The following is a 24,666-nucleotide window of genomic DNA, read 5'->3' on the forward strand; positions in this document are numbered from 1 at the left end:
TTTTTATCATATTAACATCAAATAACAAAACATACAATTCCCAAATCCCGCCCCCATGACTTCCCTCAACTTCTGGTTTCTTAACATATAAACTTCCCCTGCTTGTTTTATTAAATCTTAATATTAAATTCCTTAACTTAAATGTTCTTATCCTTATCTCATTATAACGTTCATTTGTATTTTCTATATTTATTTTGTCCATTGTAAGTGTTTACTCAAAACCTACTGGTGAGTCCATTTCTTTACATTGTTTCTGTAAATACAACATAAATGGTTCCTATTCTTTTTTTAAAGTGTCTATTGTCTTTGTTGCTTAGTCTTTCAGTTAACTTCGCCATTTCAGAGTATTCCATCAATTTTTCTTGCCATTGTTCTTTAGTTTGTATTTCATCGCTTTTACATCTTTGGGCTAGTTGTTGCGTACATAAAAAAGTTTCTTCTTCTCTTTTGGCAGGTCTTGACCTGAAATACCTAATAAAAAAGTTTCTGGTCTCTCAACAAAAGTTATCTTAAGCTTTTTTTTTATTTTGTTGTAGATCATTTCCCAATAATTTTTAATTATTTTACAATTCTACCACATATGAAAAAACGTGCCTTCATTTTCTTTCCATTTCCAACACTTATTGGAGCCCGGAAGCCAGCTTTCCTGATCAAAAAGCCATTGGCTTGTAGGAAAGGGTAACACTGAGAGACTCAGTACAGAGAAAAGAAAGGACTTCTCTGTACAGCACTTAGTTAACTTACGGAACTCCCTGCCACTTGGTGAAGCCGCTAGCTTTGATTCCCACAGATATCTAGGAATGCTGACTTTGGTGACTTCCATCAGTCCATTGTTGTTCCCTTTAAGCTTTTGGGATGCCATATGGCATGGTTTCTCCAGCTCAAGCAGAGATCAGTGTGCTTTCACCCCTGTTCCAATAGGGATCTTCCTGGAATACTTAGGCACTGAAGATTTTGCAAATCCACCATTCCATTAGTACACATTGCCAACGGTTAGAACTTTTTTTAAAGAAAGCAAACTAATAAAAAAATGTGTGTGTGTGTGTGAATTAACCCTAAGGCTTTACTTGATATCTTATAAAGCAATGTAGGTGACTAATAACTTGAACATCCTTTTCCTTTCCAAACCTGCACTTTTGTTCTCGGGGAGCTGCGGGATCCTTACTTGGAGAACGAACTCCTTGATTTATTACGGTGCATTTGGGGCCAGGCAGATTCCTCGACCTCTACGGCTGAAATGGGCCATGCTTCGGAGAAACGGTATTCTCTGCAGATGGTAGGAAGACAGATGTGCTCGGGAGCCATCTGAGATGAGATAAACGGCACAGCTGTAGGAGGGGACCGAGGGAGCTGGCCTGCGTTTGCACCCCCAGCCTCAGCCTCTGGTTCCCTGACTCAACTGGGTCACTGGGCCTTTCAGCGTTTCCAGATGCAGTTCAGATAGAGAGGAAGCATCCGAAATCTTCGGGGGCCGTTCACTCCCAGAAAGTTTCCAGACCAGCTTTGCAGATGCTTCAAAGTTGGAACGCGCTCAAAGGAATAGTGTGTCTCTTTCCCTCTTCTCCCCTCACAAGCGAGTCAAGCCAGACATACACACACACACACAAAATTTCCCCTGCAAAAGTCACACTGCAGTGACTGTGAGCGACGCAAGGCAGCCAATTTAGCCCCGCACGTTCAGGATAAATCCCTCGTTGCTCATGCCCAGCATGCGGTTAATTGCATCTAATATGTGCAGACTCTGTATTTTGCTGAGGTTATTTGGGGAATGTTGATCTTGCCCTTAATAAACACCAGCAAAGTTTCACCCGGTGCCCTGGGTGCATCGCTGAACATCTCTCCAATGCATTAGATCTAAAACAACATACTTCATGCTCCCCACAAAATTTTGGATGCGGCAGAAAGTTTTGAACACCTTGGGCGGTCAAAAGAAGCCGGTATCTGTTCAGGAAACGCAGGCATGCCACCAAATGTAATGAAACACAACTGTCTGGCAGATTTTGGGGCATGAATGCAGAGCTCTGTAAGGTTCCGGGATGAAGCAGTCAATGGGACTAAGTTTTGAGAAAGCAACTTAGCAGCAGATTTCACCTGCTTGTTCAATTTGCTATATCATAGGACTGCCATACATCCGGAATTTCCCAGACATATCTGGAATTCATCCATCAGAAATAGTGTCTGGGTGGAATTTCTGAAGATCAGTAGAAATGTCCTGGGTATAGGGCAACCCATGCTGGAAATGTTGATTTTTTTTGGGGGGGGGGAATTTCCTTTTTAAAAAGTTCAAAAACTTCATGGGGAGGAGGGAGATTTTGCAAAAAACGCTCAACAACTTTTGTGTCCGGATTATCACTTTTTGAAATATGGCAACCCTACTATTTGATTTTTGATATTTGATTGCAGGCTCTTCTTTTTTGATGTGTAGTTAGCGTTTGTAGTTGACGTCTGTTTGATAATTTGGTTGTTGTTGTTGCTTTTTAGCCGTTTAGTTGTGTCCGATTCTTCGTGACCCCCTGGACCAGAGCACGCCAGGCCCTCCTGTCTTCCACTCCCTCCCTCATGCTGGTAGCTTCGAGAACACTGTCCCACCATCTCGTCCTCTGTCGTCCCCTTCTCCTTGTGCCCTCCATCTTTCCCAACATCAGGGTCTTTTCCAGGGAGTCTTCTCTTCTCATGAGGTGGCCAAAGTCTTGGAGCCTCAGCTTCAGGATCTGTCCTTCCAGTGAGCACTCAGGGCTGATTTCCTTCAGAATGGAGAGGTTTGATCTTCTTGCAGTCCATGGGACTCTCAAGAGTCTCCTCCAGCACCAGAATTCAAAAGCATCAATTTTTTCGGTGATCAGCCTTCTTTATGGTCCAGCTCTCACTTCCATACATCATACATCACTACTGGGAAAGATAATTTGGTTAAGGCATCTTAAATGATGAGGGTGGACTAGTTGACCCTCAACACCCCTTCCAACTCTGCAATTCCATGATTCTATAACTGAGGGCTACGCCTGGGCGATAAATCGATATATCGCTGGGGGGGGGGGGGCAGGCCGCGATGACAGCTTCACTCAGTGGTATATTGCTGCTGAAACCATCGCTGCTCTTGAGCCCCTCTGCTCAGAAGCAAACTTGCTGGGAGCTGGAGGCAGAGGGATTGGGGCTTTGCTGAAGTATCCCCCCTTCCCAGTTGAGACAGGCCCAACCCCGTTCCTGCTTGCACACAAGTAGGAGCGGGATCGGGGCTGCTCAGCTGGGGATTGTGAAGCTCGCCCTTCCCAACTGAGAGAGCCCTGACCGCAGTTTCTTTCAACATTGTGGTATATTGACAAACCACAATGTTTGGCTGGCAATCCACTGCGATGTTGAAAACCCAACATTGTCCATCTCTACTGAGGGCAAAACAAAATATTAAAACAACCTTAATTGATTGCTAAGTATATTATGAATGCAACGCACATAGCCAGACGGGTGACAATTTTCTAATGGGAGAATCAACTGCAGCCTTTAGCCAGACCCTGAAAAACTTGCGTTTCCAGTTCTGCAATCTTCCCTTGTAATTACCTTTTTCTTTCCTTCTGGATCATAGCACCTTAAAGTTTCTTGGTCAGGGCACCTGGGATGCAGCCTTCCTTTGGCTGGCTCATCTGTTTCTTTTCTGCAGGAGATAAAGCTTCGGAGCACTGCTGGAAGAGCTGCAAAAACTATTACTAGGATGGCAATTCCGCTAATAATGGGTCTAGCCCACTGGGAACCTCTCTTTCCTGAGTCCCACTGGGAGGAACGAGAGATGCACCAGATATATCAGAGGAAGGCAAGGTTCTTGAGAGATCTGGCGGATGCAGCTGTTATTAGACACGAAAAGGAGATTCTCCCCTCCTGTCTTTAAAATGCGGCTTTGAAAAATGATTTTTGCATTCAGAAATATAAATTATCTAAGCTTAAAATGACTTCAGGAGTGATGGCCATAAACAGATTAGTGTCAGAATTTTAAAAGACGCCGGGAAGAAATTGGTACCCGGATCACGGCATCCTATCAAATACAAAAAAATCCATTATCTCCGAAACAACAAGAATTGTCAGGCTGGCACTCGCTGTCTGATGCCCTGGGTGCTTTGTGTTTATTTGTGTGTTTTCTTTCTTTCCTGTGTCTAACTTGAATTTTTAAGCAGGAAACGAAGGGAGTAATAAATAACAACTATAGGGTTTGGAAGGCTTGTCAGAGAATTCACACCTGCGTTTAGTTTGGAGATGCAGCGAATCTGATGTCTCAGGGTTTCTTTTTTACCCTTCCTTCCTTCCTTCCTTCCTTCCTTCCTTCCTTCCTTCCTTCCTTCTTTCCTCTTTCCTCTTTCCTCTTTCCTCTTTCCTCTTTCCTCTTTCTCTGTGTAGAAGCTCTTCACCAGTTTAAGAACCTGCCAAGTCCAGATGGAACAGCCTTCATTTTGGATGGCAGCCCCATTAGAGCCCATAGTCTAGGAAATATCTGTCATCACCTTGAGCGAAGCTCTTTTAACAGATCTTTCCTAAGTCAGATTTCCTGGTGGCTTGACGTGAGGAGTTTGCCCTTGACTTTGACATTCTGGTTTTCTGTGCCATTCGCAGGAGACTTTTTTTGTTTTGTTTGCGGGTGTTTGGACGGACGATTGCCTTTGCAGTTGGCAAGACTCTTTCTCCTGGAGCCCTGGTTATGGATAGGAATTGGGACGAAAATCATTCCTGCCAGAGCCGTTACTCCACCACCCGCTTGCTGCTCTCTCTGCGCTCTTTGAATGCAAGCGGTATTAATCATCATCCACACAATGTACTTAGAGCAGCTTTCACACTGCTCCAAACAGCAGCAATAACAGAGTCCCACATCAAATCCATCACTGAGCAGAACAACTCCTGCAGAGGCTGAGAGCAAGGCAGGAGACTGAAAAGGCCACATCCAGAGGAGTGCCATGGGGTGGGAACATAAGAAGAGCCCTGCAGGATCAGGCCCATGGCCCAATCAGTCCAGCATCCTCTTCTAACCTGTGGGAAACCTACAAGCAGGATTCGAGTGTGAGATCCCCTCCTGCAGATTTTAGCAAATGGGGTCAGAAGCATCACAGCCTCTGACCAGGAGCATGCTGGGATTCCCTGGGCCCCACAGCGTAGATGGGGAACCTGCAAACTTCCAGATGTTGCTACATGCCAACTCCCCTCAGTCAAACACGCCCGTCGGTGGTTACCTGGGTCTTCTCCCTTTTTGACAATGGGGAGAATATTTGCCTGCCTCCAATCTGCAGGGACCTCCCCTGTTCTCCCAGAATTCTCGACCATTATAGACAAGAACCTCTCAGATTACATCCACAAGCTCCTTTAATACCCTTGGGCGCAGAGCGAGGAGGGATGTTTAGTTCATAGATATGGCAGCTTGAGGGAAATATACTCGGAGTCGAGAGTGGATTTCATGCTCTTTATTCAGCTTATAGTGGTGAGGAGGAATGGAAGTTCCCCCAGAATGTCTGCTTTATATACATTTACATGATGGGCCCCACATGATTGGCTAATTCCGGGATTCACCTGTAGGCCAATCAGGTTGCAGATTCACTTCCATCTGGAGCTGGATTGGGTGGCTCCTGTGAACCAATCAGACTGCTGCTTTCTGAATCCTATTGTTCTAGGACCAATCAGACTGCTGCATTCTGAATCCTATTGTTCTAGGACCAATCAGACTGCTGCATTCTGAATCCTATTGTTCTAGGATCCAATCAGACTGCTGTATTCTGTATCCTATTGTTCTAGGATCCAATCAGACTGCTGCATTCTGGATCCTATTGTTCTAGGATCCAATCAGACTGCTGCATTCTGAATCCTATTGTTCTAGGACCAATCAGACTGCTGGATTCTGAATCCTATTGTTCTAGGACCAATCAGACCGCTGCATTCTGAATCCTATTGTTCTAGGACCAATCAGACTGCTGCCTTTTGGATCCTATTCAACTCAGTACATAACATTGAGGACGATAGCGACAGACTTGCAGCCGGTTCATGGCTGGCTGAGCCAAGGCACAGAGACCCCAGTCCCCTTCTCTGCCTGCGGAGTCCCTAAAATTCGAGATGTGGGCTTGAGATGCATCTTCTCTCGTGTTCCCGACCTTGCCTTGGAAACGGTTGAGAGCACGCCAGAAAGGGAGTCTATTTTTTATTTAGTAAATACTTCTCTCTTTTTTTAACAGAACTGCGGTTTTGATTTATAGGCACCTCGGTGGTGCTCCCAGGAAGACTCGTAGAGCTTTAACTACATTTTCTCAGCATCACACCAGGCCCAATAAACCGGCGTCCATGTGCGCGGCGCACATTCTCACTCCCAATATAAATCGGGTTTTACGAGAGTGGAAGGCCCCTTGGCTCGCCGGAGCAGAGCGTGTTGGTCCAAGCCCCCTGCATGGTGGACTCTCTCTCTCTCTCTCTCTCTCTCTCTCTCTCTTACTCGCTCTTCCTCTTCAAGTTGTCAGACTTCAGTAACGTTTACAGCTATTTAGCTATCAAACTTTATGTGCGGCTCTGAGAGAAAACGTGTCTCTTAACTACTGCAGTGTCATAAACGGCAGTCTGTTAAACCGCGCCGATTCAACAACTGTTTCGCCAAAGCCGCCAGCGCAATTGGTTGGAGAGGGCGCTGATTACTCAAGAGGAAGCTTGCGTGCCAGGGGTTGGCATTCCTTTGCCAGCGCCTCTAGTCCTTTGGCGCTAATCCGCCCTGCTTGGTTTTCACGTGGAGAATGAGGGGGTTCACTGCTGCTCCACCAAGCAATTGGAAGTCCATCAAAAATGGTTTTCAAACACTTTACAAATTCAATCCTGCAAAGGTTCTTCATATACTTGCAACTGGGAGCAAGGAGAGAGGTTTGGAAATGAAATGTATAGCAAATGTCTTCCTTGGGAGATTGTGGACTCTCCTCCCTTTGGAGGTTTTTAAGTGGAAGTTGGTGCTGTGGTCTAAACCAATGAGCCTCTTGGGCTTGCCGATCAGAAAGTCGGCGGTTCGAATCCCCGTGATGGGGTGAGCTCCCATTGCTCTGCCCCAGCTCCTGCCAACCTAGCAGTTCGAAAGCACACCAGCGCAAGTAGATAAATAGGTACCACTACGGCGGGAACGTAAATGGCGTTTCCAGGCGCTGCTCTGCTTTCGCCAGAAGTGACTTAGTCCTGCTGGCCACATGACCCGGAAAAACTGTCTGCGGACAAACGCTGGCTCCCTCGGCTTATAGAGCGAGATGAGCGCAGCAATCCCAGAGTCGTCTGTGACTGGACTTAACTGTCAGGGGTCCTTTCCCTTTTTAAGCAGAGGTTGGATGGCCATCTGTCAGGGATACTTCAGCTGAGATTCCTGCATTGCAGAGGGTGGACTGGATGACCCTCAGGGTCCCTTCCAACCCTAAGTTTCTATAATTTCTCAGCGGAAAATCATCAGAGGTGTTGACAGAAGTCTAAAAATATTTATAACATGAGAAGTTATTAGCGTGACTGTTGGGACTGATATGTTAAAAATCAATAAAAATGTATAAAAAGAAAAAGAAAATCTGCCCACTGGTCGCGCAAATACTCCTGCCATGCGCAGCACCCCCCGGGACAATTACCGCATGCGGCAGCCCCCTGGGACAATCGCCAGGGGCACCTCGTTCCGCCTCTGGCTCCACCCAGCGTTCTGCGGATCACCACAGATTCCAAAGGCCATTTCCCCTCCCCTCTGTACTGAACATCAGCACACTGTTCATGCTCCCCACTTGAGAAGCTGAGAAAAAAACTACTGAACCAAAAGCGCTGTCTCCCCAGGGAAATGCAGACATCCAGTCAAACGTAATAAGACACTACAGTCATGCCTCTTGTTACGTTCGGTTCAGGTTACGTTCTTTCAGGATACGTCCCACGGCGACCCGGAAGTAATGGAATGGGTTACTTACAGGTTTCACCGCTCGCACATGCGCAGACGCTCAAAATGACGTCATGCGCATGCGCAGAAGCAGTGAATTGCAACACGCGAATGCGCAGACACAGGTTGCGTTCTGATCATTTTGCGAACAGAGCTCTGGAACGGATCCCGTTTGCAACCAGAGGTACCACTGTATCAGGAAACGGCGTTTGGGTTAACGCTCCTCGATGGCATGAACACAGGAAACTCAGGAAGATGTTCCTTCCCTCCCTGCTCCAACTACGGGCTTTCATGCAAGTTACTCTTCCGGGAAAGAGTTGCTTCTGCTAATCGCCTGCCACTCGCCTCCAGCGAATCTCTCTCTGCCTTTATCCTCCCAGCGGGGCTGACCAAGCTTCTCAGACATGCTCTGCATTCCGGAGATGGGCTTCTGCTCCATGGTTAATAATTCAGCTGCGCACCAGGCTGGGCCCTGCAGGAACAGGCTTTCTTCTAAGAAGGTTTGGGGTTGGAGCTGTGAGCCAAATTTGCTGGAGTGACAATAGGTGGCTGCAGTCACTCAGACCGGGGCATTTGCACTACTCCATCGCTGGTAGAAGTTCCCCATCTAGTCCAGCATACTGTTCTCACAGGGGCCAACCAGATACCTGTGGGAACCCCACAAGCAAGTCCTGAGCTCAAGGACCCTCTGTCCTTCTGCAGTTTCCAGCAACTGTGATTCAGAAATATTTCTGCCTCCGACTGTGGAAGCAGAACATAACCATCATGAGTAGTAGCTGTCAATAGCCCTCTCCTCCCTCCATGAATTTGTCTAGTGCTCTTTTAAAGCCATCCAAGCCATCCAGTGGCAGGGAGTTCCATAGATGAACAATGCACTGCATGAAGAAACAATTTTATTTTATGTGTCCTGAATCTGTTTGTTTGCTTGTTTGTTTGTTTGTTTGTTTGTTTGTTAATTCAAGCTTGGGTAGAATTGGTGGGAGATTCATCCCTCCAGCCATGGATCTAACCGGTCTTCAGAGTGCTTGGTAATAAATACCTGGTGCGGTTGTGAACAAGTCCTACCTCCCAAGCAAGGGAATGAATCGAGCCTTAAGAAACTTGCTGCTTCCTCCTCCTTTTTAAAAAATTGGAGTTTCATTTAATACAAACAAAAAAAATACAGTAAAATTCAACAATACCCACATTTTTTCCCCACACTCTGCTGAGCATTGACTTCCTTCCCTCCCTTCAACGGGTTTTCTTATGTCAGCTACTTTTCCAGTTTCTTATTGTATCCAGTTCTATCTACATCGTAAGATTTATTTCAGTCCTGCCAGAGTATTCAGATTTCTACAGCTATTATTTATGTACTCCATAAATTTACTCCAGTCTTTTTGGAATTTTGCTTCCTCCTGATTTTGGATTCTACAGGTCAGATTTGCTAGTTCCGCATAATCAACCATCTTCGTCTTCCACTCCTCTATTGTTGGTAATTCTGGTACTTTCCATATTTGGGCTATCAAAGTTCTGGCAGCAGTCGTAGCATACATAAATAACCTGTGATCGGCTTTTTCTATTTCCTCTCCCATCAAGCCAAGCAAGAAAGCTTCCGGCTTTTTCGGGAAAGTGCATTTAAATATCTTTTTCAATTCGTTATAAATCTCGCTGCTTCCTCCTTCAAGGTGTTGCTTCTCTTAGTCTCTCACAGCATTCTTCCCTAACCTGCTACCCTTTAGTAGGATTTTTTTGGTTTGCAAGCCCTGGGAAGGCAGACAGGCCAGTTCCTATCTTCCCAGAGCATCGAACCTTCGCATCCTCAGTTAGGAAAGTAGAAAGCTGTCAGACCCATCAGTATGTCCACATTCTCCAGGGTTTCAGACTGAAGTCTCTCCTAGCCCTGCCAGAATATTATAGCATTGTAGAATTGGAAGGGACCCAAAGATCATCTGGTCCAACCCCTTGCAGTGCAAGAATCTCTCTCTCTCTCTCTTTTAAATACATATTTATTAATCTTTTAGCATTTCAGTTCCAACAGTCATACAACATAACTTCTCATCTTATACAATGTTTTAGACTTCCGTCAACGCCTCTGATGATTTTCTGTTTTTATCACTTGGTCTGCATTTCTTAGTTTCTATAATGCATTCAATTGTCCTTAACTAATAATTCTTTTCATAGTCTTTCTTGTAATATTTCAGATAATCCACCTTACAAAACTTTTTGCAGTCCTATCAGCGTAATCTGTTCATGACAATTACTTTTCAGATGTTGTTGTTGTTTAGTTGTTTAGTCGTGTCCGCCTCTTCGCGACCCCCTGAACTAGAGCATGCCAGGCCCTCCTGTCTTCCACTGCCTCCCATGGTTTGGTCAAACTCACATTTGTAGCTTCGAGAACACTGTCCCACCATCTCGTCCGTCGTCCCCTTCTCCTTGTGCCCTCCATCTTTCCCAACATCAGGGTCTTTTCCAGGGAGTCTTCTCTTCTCATGAGTTGGCCAAAGTCTTGGAGCCTCAGCTTCAGGATCTGTCCTTCCAGTGAGCACTCAGGGCTGATTTCCTTCAGAATGGAGAGGTTGGATCTTCTTGCAGTCCATGGGACTCTCAAGAGTCTCCTCCAGCACCATAATTCAAAAGCATTGATTCTTCGGCGATCAGCCTTCTACTTTCAGATAGTTCATATATTTACTCCAGTCCCCTAAGAATCTCTGGTCCCGCAGGTTGCGAATCCTTCCTGTTAATTTATCTAGCTCTGCGTTGTCCATCAACTTCATTCTCCATTCTTCTTTCGTCGGTAGTTCTTCTTGCTTGCATTGCAATGCAAGAATCTCAGCTAAAGCATCCATAGCGGATTGAACTTCCGCTGAAACAACTCCAATGAAGGAGAGTTGTTTCCCCGAGAGAAACCCCTTCCACTGCCCAACAGCCCTTACTGTCAGAAAGTTCTTCCTGATGTTGAGTCGGAATCTCCTTTCTTGTAACTTGAAGCCATGGGTTCGAGTCCTACAATCCGGAGCCAAAAGGAAACCAAGCTTGTTCCATCTTCCATGTTACAGCCCATAATGGCATGGCAAGAAAATTCTCCTCCACTGAGCCCTTCTCTCCCTGATGCCAGTTCCTCAGCTTTTCTCCTTCCCTGCTCCTCCCTCTTTGTTCCAGTATTCGGAAGCTGCTCTCCGACCGACCGCCATCTTCGTTTCTGCAAGGAGTGTGCTGTTGCGGCGAGAGGCCGGCTTCCTCAGGAAGTCTAACGCTTCCGATCGCCGTCTGTGGCAGCTCCGAGTTTTACCCTTTAGCCACACAGCACATTCCCTTCCCTCCCCAAATGGGGGTCTTGCCTGCGAACAGAGACGGGAACTTAAATTATTCAGAATGGAAAGGTCAGGAGGCAGCCTGCCCATGCCTGGGAGCGTGGCAGTTCTGCCGGCCTTCGTACCGCGTGTAAACAGGGCTTGGCAGCGAAAACCAAACCAGGCTCTAAACCTTTGGAAAATCACAGAGAGGAGAGGTGAATAAGATCCTTCCCAATGAGGCAGGTTTGAAACACTGCATTTTTTTTAAAGCTTTGCAAACTTGTTTGCATTGCAACACATCTTGACTATCAGCCATTCCTTGTTCTGGTGGTGCTGGCCTGGGACTGGGGCTCAGACTCAGAACCAGAGGAGACTCAGTCTGCACCAGATCCTTTGCCTCAGGCATCATCTGAACCAAGTCTGGGGCCTGATCCTGAAGAGTCCCAGTCTGCACAGGTTCCCCTGCAACAAGCACCAGCTGGGCTGAGTCAGGGGCCTGATCCTGCCCTGGGTCCAGATGCGGGGATGGCCTGTATGTCAGATCCTGCACCTGTCCTTGTCTGGTTTCCTGCCTCGCATCCTGCCTTGGCCCTGTTGGACTGACTCCTAGCAGAACCTTCAGATTCTGGAACGGACCTGGACCACATTTCTCAGGCTACCCCCGGGCCCAGCACATGTGGTTTCATGACTTGCCCAGGGAGACCCTGGGCTTCCAATTCTGCTACAGAGGCAACCTGTTGGTTTCTGTAACAATTGTCTGCCCTGCGTAGGCATCACAACAAACTGTTGTTAGAATCATGGAATTGGAAGGAACCCCAAGGGAGATATCGGCCAACTGCCTGGGATGCAGGAATCACTGCTAAATAATCAATGGCAAAGGGCCATCCAGCATCTGGTTAAAAACCTCCAAGGAAGGAGAGACCAACGCCTTCTCAGGCAGTCTGCCCCACTGTCAAACAACTCTAAGAATCTTAGAATCATGGATTTGTAGAGTTGGAAGGCGTCCCAAGGATCATCTAGTCCAACCCCCCTGCAACAGAGGAATACACAACTACCCCATACAGGGATCACACCTGCAACGTTGGTGTTATCAGCACCACACTCAAACCAACTGTTTAGTTGGAATCTCCTTTCTTGTAACTTGAAGTCATGGGTTCGAGTCCTACCCTCCAGAACAGGAGAAAACAAGCTTGCTCCTTCTTGAGATGCTGCAAGCCCTTGAGATGTTGGAAGATAGCTCTCCTATCTCCTATTTTTCCAGGCTAAACTTTCCCGGCTCCTTCAACCATTCCTCATCAGGCTTGGTTTCCAGACCCTTGCTCATATTGGTTGCGCTCCTCTGCACACCTTCCAGCTTTTCGACATCCTTCTTAAACTGTGCTGCCCAGAACTGGAGGTCGCAAACCACAATGTCACAGAAGGTGCTGGTGCACAAGACAAATCTCAGGCAACCACTAACATTCAGAGGCAAGGAGCCCAAAGTAGAGGATTGTTGTTGAAAAGCCGTCTTTCTCAGATACCTCAAGTGAGAGCTTGATGCATTTGTGGGCATGGACTGTTCCCTCCCATTCCAGGGTACTTATAACTATGGCGACGAACCGTTCTGGCACTTGGGACTAAACTCCTGAAGAAGTGCTGGCAACCCCAGCGATGGCCAGTTCCAGATTTAGGTTTGATGAGGCCCTGACCCATGGGTAGGCAAACTAAGGCCCGGGGGCCAGATCCGGCCCAATCGGCTTCTAAATCCAGCCTGCGGACGGTCCAGGAATCAGTGTGTTTTTACATGAGTAGAATGTGTGCTTTTATTTAAAATGCATCTCTGGATTATTTGTGGGGCAGAGGAATTGGTTCATTCCCCCCCCCCTTCAAAATATAGTCTGGCCCACCACATGGTCTGAGGAACAGTGGACCGGCCCCCTGCTGGAAAAGTTTCCTGACCTCTGCCCTCAGCTCCTGAAGGTAATGGGTCCCTTTATATGTCCAGCCATCCTTTGTCAACAACAAATTGTCGCTGTTCTTTGTGTTGAATATATGCTATATGGTCATTTATGGACCAAATAGGTATCTCAAGCCATTTGCACATGTTGCCGTGCGACCAGTCCATGCAGAATGTAGCCACCCTATATATAGAAAGGAGCAAACCAGGGATATTTTAGGGAGCAGGTGGGACCCGTGACTGACATCATAGGAGCCTACACAAAACAAAACACGGTTGCTGTATGTCAGTTTTATTTTATTTGTTTTTTATCTGATATTTTGGAAATGTACATCCAGGGTTTTTCCCCCTTTATTTTTTTGGGGGCCCCCAAGAGAGTGGGGCCCTAAGCTATAGCTTGTTTAGCTTATACATAAATCTGGCACTGGCGATGGGGCATGTATAATGTGGCTGAGGGTGACCGGGCTCACAGGACCTTGCAAGCCTCACCCTGTGCAGCTTCTTGCAGGATGAGGCCCTCCCATTTCTGACAGAAATCCCAGAAATTTGTCCGTGCTTTTGCACAGCAAAACTGGAAGCTTGACGCCCAGCTCACAGCTCGGGTCTTTCCCCTAAGAACCACCCTGTGCCTGACATCTGTCATATTCATTCTCTCCTTGCAACGGGACTGATCCTTCCTCCCTTCCATCACTCCACTGCTGAATCTTCTCCTTCCTTGTCAGTCTTTCAACCCTCGCCTCCCCAATTCCTTGGCTGGCGGAAGAGCACAGTTACAGTAACTCCTCGTAGGTGATGCGGACGACTTTGATGGAATATTTTCCCCTCCTTTAATTTTGCAGAAGGGCATTAGCAAAAGCTTGGGCCCGCTTTTAATGGATTGTCTGACTAATGTGGTCTGAAAGGGCCGACCCCGGGGGGAATAGATTCCTAATGGCCCTGTCAAACTCTGAAGTGAGGCAGGAAAGGAGTCGAGCGGGGAGGGGGGCAGGGGCAAAGGGAGAAATCTTCAAAAGTTTATAACTTGCTCCAGAGCGACCAAAAAAGCACACACCCCCATGCCCCCATCTCTCTCTCTCTCTCTCTCTCTCTCTCGCAGGAAAGGGAGGCCAGGGAGTCAGGCATGTTTTGGTTTGAAACTGAAGCTGCCTTTTCTCTCGCTGCCGTCCCAGAGGACGGAGAGCGGCTCAGCGCCGTTAGGAATGTGGCCCTTTGCAACCTTTCGTCCGGAAGGGAGGAAGGCAGAGGAGAATGGGAGGGGGAAGGAAGCAGGAGCTGGCGGAATGCGCCAAATGCGAGTCTTAGGGTGCCGAATGCTGCAGCACATGTCAAATCCCACACTTCACCAGCGTTTTTAAGCAGAGTTTGGAGGGCCATCTATCAGAGATGCTTTAGTTGTGATTCCTGCATCGCCGGGGGTTGGACTAGATGACCCCAGGCTCCCATTCCTTCCAATTATTTATTTATTTATTTATTTATTTATTTATACTCCACCCATCTGGCTGGGATTCCCCAGCCACTCTGGGCGGCTTCTAAACAAATATTAAAATACAGTAATACATCAAACATTTAAAGCGTCCCTAAACAGGGCTGCCTTCAGATGTCTTCTAAAAGTTTGGTAGTTGTTTATCTCTTTGACATCTGGTGGGAGGGCATTCCACCAGAAGGCCCTCTGCCTGGTTCCCTGTAACTTGGCTTCTCGCAGTGAGGGAACCGCCAGAAGGCCCTCGGAGCTGGACCTCATTGTCCGGGCAGAACGATGGGGGAGGAGACGCTCCTTCTGATATACTGAACCGAGGCCATTTAGGGCTTTAAAGGTCAGCACCAACACTTTGAAATGTGCTAGGAAACGTCCTGGGAGCCAATGTAGGTCTTTCAAGACCAGTGTTATGTGGTCTCGGCGGCCGCTCCCAGTCACCAGTCTGGCGGCCGCATTCTGGATTAGTTGTAGTTTCCAGGTCACCTTCAAAGGTAGCCCCAGGTAGAGCGCATTTCAGTAGTCCAAGCGGGAGATAACCAGAGCATGCACCACTCTGGCCAGACAGTCCACAGGCAGGTGGGATCTCATTCTGCGTACCAGATGGACCTGGTAGACAGCTGCCCTGGACACAGAATTGACCTGCGCCTCCATGGACAGCTGTGAGTCCAGAATGACTCCCACCTGTCCTTCAGGGGCACAGTTGCCCCATTCAGGACCAGGGAGTTCTCCACACCTGCACGCCCCCTGTCCCCCAAGAACAGTACTTCTGTCTTGTCAGGATTCAACCTCAATCTGTTAGCCGCCATCCATCCTCCGATTGCCTCCAGACACTCACACCAACAAGTGCTGCAGCTGACCAGTTGCTGGTCTCTGCCTTTTAGCAGAAACCCAATTAAGAATCTGTTTCCACGCTCAACCCTTTCTCTAGCAGCCTGCGTGGAGAACGTCAGACTTTGCTTATCATGAACCTTGTTAGGCTTCTGCGCAGTTCGGGTCTGTCTCCAAACATCTGTCTCCTGCTCCTCCCAGCCCATCTGCTGATCCACACAAACAACATTCCCTCCGGTGCCTTGGAAGTAAACAGAACTCTGCTTCCTTCGGACGTTGGTGAGACCAGGAAGCAGCCCCCCCAAAAGGCAGCAGGCTGGCAAATCAGCAAAGGTTGCCATTTGTGAAGCAAATGTAAAATCAGATTTAATTAGGGATGGGTGAATCTTGTCAACTTTGCTTTGTTTCAGTTTCTCATTTTCCCAGTCTTCACAGAATCATAGCTTTGGGGAGTTGGAAGGTATCACAGAGGTCATCTAGTCCAACCCCCTGCAATGCAGGAATCTTCCAATGTAGGACTCGAATCCACAACCCTGAGATTAGGAGTCTTATGCTCTGCTGACGTGGAAAAAGTCTGCATGAACTTTTTTACATATTTCTCCCAATACACTTCTTTAAAATATTGGATTTTACTTAAAATAACGTATTTTCGCTCTATTAGACGCACTGGGCAATTGGACACACCTAGTTTTTAGGGGAGGAAAACAAGAAATAAGAAAGGAACACAAAGCATCCTGAGCTAAGAGGGACTGCCCCTCCATCTTCGCTCAGGAGATTTTGCGGAGCTACCCCTGAAGCCAGGAGAGCAAGCGGGATCGGTGCGCACTGATCTCCCTTGCCCTCCTGGTTTCAGCGAAAGCAAGCCGACTGGCTTTCCTCCCGCAAGAGCCACGCGCTCTGTCCCTTCCCCCACCTCCCGCAAAAGTCAGGGGCAGCCTCTCAGGCCGGGAGAGGAGCCGCGAGCAGCCTCTCCCGGCAAGGGGAGCCTCCCCCAAGAGCCGTGCTTCCTTTAAAGAGCGTGCGGAGTGTGTGTGTGGTTCTTGGGGGCTTTTCCCCGAGGAGTGATAAGGGCAGCCCTTCTTCCTCCTGGGGAAAAGCCCCCAAGAGCCGCACGCTCTTTAAAGGAAGCACTGACAGAGCCTCCTAGAATCATAGAATCATAGAGTTGGAAGAGACCTCAAGGGCCATCGAGTCCAACCCCCTGCCAAGCAGGAAACATGCCTACATTCGCTGCATAAGACGCACACACATTTCCCCTTCTTAGGAGGGGAAAAGTGCGTCTTACAGAGCGAAAAATACGGTATACACTTTTGCAATCAGTTTTCCCCAGTTTGATTCATTTTTGTATGCTGTTTTAACTAATAACAGACATTCTTATGCACACTTCCCCCATATTTTTATATACAATTTTTGGTTGGAAGACTATGTCAGAACATAGGGAAGGTCTTCTGCCACTGGGCACCTTGGCCTCCAGGAAGCTCTGTCGTCTTCCTCACTTACTGTGTGCTATTACCTGGCCTGTGAGCATAGCTTGCACTAAGAAACCCCTGCCTTCCCGCTTTTGTGCATTTGTTTATTTATCTCATTTATTTACGCTTGGCTTCCTATAAAACATCCCAAAGCAATTTAACAATGAAAACAGTCTTTTATGCAGATACCAGACAGGGATTGTGATTATTTAATTCAACTTAAAGGGTTGTTAAAAAAGAAAGGTCTTAAATAGGCAATAGAGTTGTGCCTGCCTGATATCTAGTGGCAGGGAGTTCCAGAGGGCAAGTGCTGCCTCACTGAAGCCTCAATTCCTGCATCATGTGAGGCAGACCTTCTGATAAGAGGATTTCTGCAGGGGTGCAGAGTGCAATGATCAACAGGATATATAAGGAAGGGTCTGACCCCTTAAGCAACCTCTTCCCAAGCTGTATAGGGCTGTATAGGGGATATTCTTCCCCTATAATTCCCCAAAAGGATACTGTGTGATACTAATTTCAGTATCTGTATAGAAATTTATTCATTATGCAACTACAGCGGCAAGAATGTTATCTGCCCAAAAAATGGAAGGAAGAGTAGAAGTCCCGACGAAAGAAGAATGGATACAAAAACTTATAGAATATGCAGAAATAGTGAAACTTACTGGAAAAATAAGAAATCAAGATAACAAACTTTTTATAAAAGGAATGGAAATGGTTTATTGAATATTTACAAACCAAGTGTAAACAGACAAGAACATTGGCAGGATTATTTTAATAACCTGCAGAGTATATATTTAGATGAATAAATTGATTTGGAATATGCAGGAAATATAAAAAATAAATTTAAGGAACTGCAGAAAGAGGGGGAAGGAAGTTGAGTTTCGAAATGTTAAAAGGATTTAAAAACTATTGAAATGTATGTAACTGAAAATCATTTTTTAAAAAAATGAAATTCAGTATCACACTGGGACACCATTTCCATTGACGATGAACGATGAATTTTATTTGTTTCCCACGTGTCTTCCCAAAAGAGCCCGGCAGGCTTCTGAATTGAGTGCTTCCCACTTATTTGAACTACATAGTTGGAAGATTCAGCACAGATAAAATAAACCACTTCTTGATGCAGCGCTTGGGGGAACTGTGGAACTCTCTGCCACAGGAAGCAGTGGTGGCCACCAGCTTCAAAAGAGGGTTGCATAAATTCACGGAGGAGGAGAGGGCTATTGATGGCCACTAGCCAAGATGTCTATGCTCTATGTCTGCAGTTGCAGTGCTTCTCAAGGCCAGTTGCTGGGAACTGCAGGAGGGCAGAGGGCTCTTGGGTTCGAATCCTGCTTGCATGTTTCCTACTAGCATTTGCTTGGCCACTGTGGGAACAGGATTATGGACTAGATGGGCCATTGGCCTCATCCAGCAGGCTCTTCCTATTATATTAAAAACATGAGATAAGGAACTCTGACCACAGATCCTCCAGTCTGGACTTCAGCCTATGTGAACTTTAGAAATCTTTTCTTCCTCTTTAGGTGCATAATGGCTTTGTAGCCTCTTTTCCCCCTGTGTAGGAAGAAAGCCTCTCCTTTGTGCATATGTTGCTGTTATGTGGGGGTTGCCAAGGTCACCCAGGAACAGCCACGCTAGCGCTGCCATCTGCGCATTCAGTTTGAGCATCAAGGGCACATAGCTTCCTTATGCAAATCAGCTTGCGTCTCTGGTGTTAAGCCAATTCAGCGGTAGAGGAGCGCAGCTCTTGCAAAGTGCCTCCGCCTTGAGGGAGAAGTCCGACGGTGGCAAGGTTTACCTGGCTCGGCCTGCCAATGGCGCTAGAGAGTATCCACACTGCAATGATCATGGGGAGAGATATGCCTCTAGGTTGTCGCAGGTTTTAAATAGATAAACGGGACCTACTGAAACAAGGCTCGGTGTGATGGCCTGTGAATCTGATTCAGAGGCTGAACCTGAGGGATCCCAGCCTGCACAGGATTCCCCGCCTCCATGGCTGGCTGAGCCAGGGCTGGGACTTGAGCCTGAAGGGTCCTCACCTGTGTCGGATCCTCAGGAGCAGGCACCAGGTGAATCCACTCTGGCTCCTGAGGTGATGGAGGACCCACTGCCTGCAGGTGCTCCTCTCCCAGCCCTGTCAGGGGAAGGTGAGGTTGCCTCTGGGTCCGGTAACCCTCCAGCCTCTCCTGAGCTGCAGAGGCTCAGGGCAGAGAGGCGGAGGGAACTAAGTTCCCGCAGGAGGAGGGCTCGCCTCCAGGCCAGGAGAGGCGAGTCACCTGAGGACCGGGGCACCCTATGCCTCCAAACGTACCCACCCACAACACAGGGTTAGGTTTACAGGTCTCACCGAAACACGTGCCCTCTTTAAGGGAGGACCCGATTTGCCTTCCTGCCGCAACGGTACCAATTTATCTACTTGCGCTGGTGTGCTTTTGAACTGCTAGGTTGGCAGGAGCTGGGGCGGCACAACGGGAGCTCACTCCATTGCAGGGATTCGAACCGCCAACCTTCTGATCTGCAAGCCCAAGAGGCTCAGTGGTACCAGAGGGTTGGAACTGAGCCAATGAATTCAAATGGAAAGGAAGGAGATTCTGAGTAGACCTCAGGAAGAATTATCTGGTGGTAAGAGCTGTTTGACAGTGGGAACGGACTCCCATGAGAGTTTGTGGGCTCTCCTTCCTTGGAGGTTTTTAAACAGAGGTTGGATGACCCTCTGTCATTGATGCTTTAGTTGAGATCCCTGCATTGCAGGGGGTTGGGCTAGATGACCCCTGGGTATCTCACCCATCTCTACAATTCTATTATTCCTTCCTTCCTTCCTTCCTTCCTTCCTTCCTTCCTTCCTTCCTTCCTTCCTTCCTTCCTTCTCTCTTCTGAATGTGTGTGTGTTGGTGTTGGGAAGACAGCCCTCCTTAGAACAACCTCAACCCCAGGGAGCTGCAGCACAACAGCTGGACAACAGCAGCCAGAGCCTGCGGGCATCACGCTGTGAGCTCCTGGCCTGTCTCATCCCATGAGCAAGAGCGAAAGTGATGGGGGAGGGGAGCATTCATGGATCAGCATGCAATTTCCACGCGGGGGGTGAATGGGGCGGGCGAGGGCGGCAGGGCTCGCGAATCCCACTCACGCTACACCCCCAGAAGCAGACAAAACTCCCGAAAAAGAGAGCCAATGAGATCCAGGATGCACTTGGATCATATCTCGGTCCCTGGACCTGGGAGGCAGACCTCTTCCGCCCTATGGAGGAGGTGGTGTTGCGGGCGTCACAGCCCCAACACAAACGCAGCAGCTGGAAGCTGCCGCTGCATGATTGGGGGATTCCCGGCCACGTCACCCCCTGGCCAGCCAATTGGCTGGCTCTGGGGGCGTGGCCTGCCCCATTTAACACAGGCGCGGCCGGGGACCTCCCTCTTTTGCCGCCTACCAGCTGTTCCCGCTTTCCCCAACCTCCTGCCCTTTAAGGTTTTCGTTTCTTGACCTTCCTATGGACCTTGGTTGGTCGCCATTGAGGGGCCTGGTAGGAATTTTTCCACTTGGCAAATTGGCACCAGCCACTTGGTTTTCGCCTGCCTCGTAGCAAATCGTCGCAACTTAGGCATTGGTATTGCTCTGTAGATGGAAGAGGGGAGGAAGTGCCATCACCTGCCCCACATATTGAAGGGTAGTCCAGTAAAGGATTCTAGGGGGCGTGGCCCTGTCCGACGCCTGGGGAGGTGAGGGCTTAAGGCAGGCCCCTATCGGTGACCCGGGGGGGGGGGGTTCCTAGTTGATATAAATCAGCAGGACTCCCCCTACTGGTGGTTAACCCTTCCTGGACTTCAAGCGGACGGGCTGAAGTTGGATATAGTTGGTTAGGACCAATGCCTAAGCCAATACCCCTCATCACCTGTAACCAATGAAGTTGTGGCCTTATTTAGCCTATTAACCTTAATAATTGTGTCATGTGTCTTTATTTCCACTGGGGGGGGGGCGGGAACTCGCCACTCAAACCTGTTTCTGTAAAATGGGGACACAGGTGGTCTGCTGCATGAGGTGGTGAGTGTGAAGGTGGGGAATATCAGGTCTTGGCAGGGTTTAAGTAAAGGTAAAGGTACCCCTGACCATTAGGTCCAGTTGTGGCCGACTCTGGGGTTGCAGCGCTCATCTCGCTTTATTGGTCAAGTGAGCTGGCGTACAGCTTTCGGGTCATGTGGCCAGCATGACTAAGCCGCTTCTGGCAAACCAGAGCAGTGCACGGAAACGCCGTCTACCTTACTGCCAGAGCGGTACCTATTTATCTACTTGCACTTTGACATGCTTTCGAACTGGTAGGTTGGCAGGAGCAGGGACCAAGCAACAGGAGCTCATCCCGTCGCGGGGATTCGAACCACCGAGTCCTAGGCTCTGTGGTTTAACCCACAGCATCACCCGCATCCCAGTGTCAGGGTTCTTGTCAACATTGGGAGGGATAGACTTCGTGTTGGAACAGTTTTTCCATGTGTCTAGTGAACTGTGTGTGCAAGTGTGTGTGTGTGCAAGGTGGGAAAACAGGACCCTCCCAGCCCCCTCAGTCTTAATGGGGTTAATAATTTGCGGTGGGGAGCTCTCTGCTCTTCAGTTGCTGAAGCTTCTGTGTAGTTTTTGGTGTATTTATTTTCCTCCTTCCAGATTTGCCTGTTTAATTTTATCTGATTTACGGATCCAACAATGAGTGGTTTGATATGACAATGCCATCAGCCTTGGCTGTGTGATGATGTCTGTCACTAAGGCAAGTGATAACCATGGAGAGTAAAGTCAAAAGAGGGGCTCTCTCCATGAATAAATTGTCATTTTTGCTGGGGGGGGGATGCTGTAAAAGGGAAGTGCTTTTCAGTACCCCTGGGTGCACGCCGCTCCGGGTGCCGGAGCAGCTAGCTCCGCCACTGGGCCAAATCCTGCTCACGGATTTCCCAGAAGAGGCATCTGGTTTGCCACAGGAGGCTGGACTGAGTAGGGCCCCTGGCCTGATCCAGCAGAGCTCTTCTGATGTTCTTGTGTTCCCCTGAACCATAGGAGCCAAACATCTCCCATGGTGTCTCACCAGACCTCAGGGTTAGAGCGCCAGGCATGAGCCCACAGCATGGAGGGATTCTCCACAAGGTGGTGGGACCTGGGAGAGCTGGGCAGAGGTTTTGCTTTCCACCTGAGTCAGAGCAAGTAGTTCACTCCGACCTGAATGGGCACCAGAGCAGAACAGGGCACCAGCTAATTTAGTTTCTTCGCTTGGGGTGGGGAAAAATGTTGATTAAAAATAAATACAGTGGACGCTCAGGTTGTGAACGTGATCCGTGCGGGAGGCACATTCGCAACCTGCAACGTTTGCAACCTGCAGCGGCACGTCTGTTGCGATTCGGCGCTCTTGCTCAAAGCACAATTTAGCGCTTCTGTGCAGGCGCGAAACCCGGAAGTAACCCGTTCCGGTACTTCTGGGTTTTGGCGCATCCGTAACCCGAAGAAACACAACCTGAAGTGTCTGTAACCTGAGGTATGACTGTAAGTGCGCCGGAGTTTTGCCAGTTGCTCCCCTCTGGTTGAAACGATTGCAATAACATTTTTATTTTGCAAGGGAAATGGCGTGTTCCAATGCAGAAGCATCCCTGAGGCCTTCCCCCGCCTGGGGGTCTGGAATGGTATCTCCCGTCTGCCCCCCACCCCCCCTTTGCAATAGCCATGCTGGCGGGGGTTGATGGAAGTGGTGGTGCAAAGGAGCCAGAGGGCACCAGGTTGGGGAAGCTTCCCATGCCACTGGAAGCTGTCCACCTTAGGCATGTCTTCTTCTCTCCACCCAACTTGAGTCTTGCAGAAAAAGGCTTCTTTGAAAGCTGTGTTGGGCTGTGGGCTGGTTGAGGTCACAGTCCACAGAAGCAGATGGTTCTGTGCCCTTGATAAAAGACATTTCCTTTCTGAATCTGAGCAAAAGGTTGTTTGCCTCCTGCTCCCTGCCCAGCTGCTCCTGGCCAGTTCCTTTATCTCTGTTTTCCATTTGCCCTAAACACAGCACTGTCTTGATGGCTTTGGTTGGGATTTGTTGGCTCGGGCATCTGAAGGGCAGAAGGCTCAGCTCTTGTCTGTGGCTTGATGTTGAGTAAATTACCTTGCGCGCAAGCTGACAATTGCACACAGTTTCCCCGGTATCCATTCTGAAATGGGAAGCTGTAGCGAAAATTCATTGCATGCTTATTTCAGACCAACATGTTTGCGGTTTGTAGCAAAAGAAAGCCCTGCACGATTTATTGAAATGCCAGTATCCATGTCCAAACAAAACAGAACGGATTAGGCAGCCCTTTCCTTCCAGCTGTGCTTCAGTGCTCTCTGCATCTCCTATCACGCTCCGCTTTGAGGAGGCCTCAGGCTTGCGCTGCCTGTCATGTTGCAGCGTTTGGGACTTTGTAGTTTAGGGGAAATGTGGGGAAGACACAACATGGTGGAAGCTTATAAAGTAATGCACCACATAGAGAAGGGTGGGGAAGGTGGTTGATTTGCCATCCTTGGGGGTTTCTTAGCAGAGTTTGTACAGCCACCTGTCAGGGATCCTGTAGCTGTGATTCCTGCATTGCAAGGGGTTGGACTAGATGACATCAAGGAGTCCCTTCCAACTCTACAGTGCCATGGTTCTATGAATGTGGTGATTCAGAGCTGTTCATCATTGGGCACATTTCCCCAGTTGCCAATCCTCCCATCCTTTGCCTTTCTTGCCCCTGGGCTATAAAAGACTGGGCAAGATGTGATGCTTCTCAGTCGCCTGGCTTGGCTCTTTGCTCCTCCAGTTGAAGAGTCTAGGATCTGGCCCTTTTCCCGTGTGGGTGCATAGGTAGGAGTACTTTGGAGAAAAAGGATGCGTCTTTGGTGCCACACTGGCAGCTACAAGACCACAGTTTCCTTCTTTCTTTCTTTCTTTCTTTCTTTCTTTCTTTCTTTCTTTCTTTCTTTCTTTCAACGTATCCAGTGCTTTAGTGCAACCCCCCCCAAAAAAGACCCTCAAAGCAGTTTATGAAAAAGATAAAACAATAGCATTATCAGTAAGAAAAATCAACTACAATAATTTAAAACTTTCCAGAAGGTGAAAGAATGATAGACTAAAAACAGATTAAAACTCACAACAGCTTTCTAAACACCAGGGCTGCCTTATCCAAACAGGAACCTTTTTAGCAGGTGCCGAAAAGAGTACTACAGTCATACCTCGGGTTACAGCCGCTTCAGGTTACTTGGAATGGGTTACTTCCAGGTTTTGGTGGTTGCGCATGTGGAGAAGTGCTAAATTGCGCTTTGTGCATGCGCAGAAGTGCCGAATCGCAACCCGCGAGTGCACAGATGCGCCGCTGTGGGTTGCGAACACTGCAGGTTGTGAATGTGCATCCCAGACGGATCACGTTTGCAACCTGAGTGTCCACTGTACAGTGAATGCCAGTCAATAGGCAGGGAGTTCCGAGGTGTAGGCACTGCCACACACAAAGAATGAGTGATCATAAATGTGGAGTGGGTATTTTGTGACAGCTGTAAAAGTCTCAGTAAGTTTCCTAGTGAGTTTTTCCTCCTCTTGCCCTTAATGGGTTCGGAGAACCGGCCAAGGCCTCCAGCATCTCTGAGCAGCCACAGATAGCATCACAAATGCAATCCTTCATCCGAGGAGGACTTTGGGGTTGGAGATCTTGCCGGCTCTCTAGGCAGGAGTTTTCCCTACCTCTTGTGGCTCGGAAGGGGAACTGCCTTCCTCTGTGTGTGTGTGTGTGTGTGCGCGCGCACACACAAACACCTGGTTGCAACACACACACTCA

At 48.3% G+C, this 24,666-nt stretch overlaps 1 protein-coding gene and 1 long non-coding RNA gene across 3 annotated transcripts in view; one reads left to right on the forward strand and one right to left on the reverse strand.

Annotated features, from left to right (window-relative positions):
- CNTFR (ciliary neurotrophic factor receptor) overlaps window positions 1-24,666 on the forward strand; it is a 432,009-nt gene that overhangs the window by 202,869 nt on the left and 204,474 nt on the right. The window lies entirely within an intron of this gene.
- Window positions 9,886-24,666, reverse strand: part of LOC309352892 — a 220,311-nt gene continuing 205,530 nt past the window's right edge. The window contains exon 3 of the long non-coding RNA XR_014161452.1: window positions 9,886-9,960. This is a non-coding gene — a long non-coding RNA (uncharacterized lncRNA). The remainder of the gene's footprint in view (window positions 9,961-24,666) is intronic.

Source organism: Podarcis erhardii, assembly GCF_964252035.2.
Source record: "Podarcis erhardii genome assembly, chromosome: 11".
Classification (NCBI taxonomy): domain Eukaryota; kingdom Metazoa; phylum Chordata; class Lepidosauria; order Squamata; family Lacertidae; genus Podarcis; species Podarcis erhardii.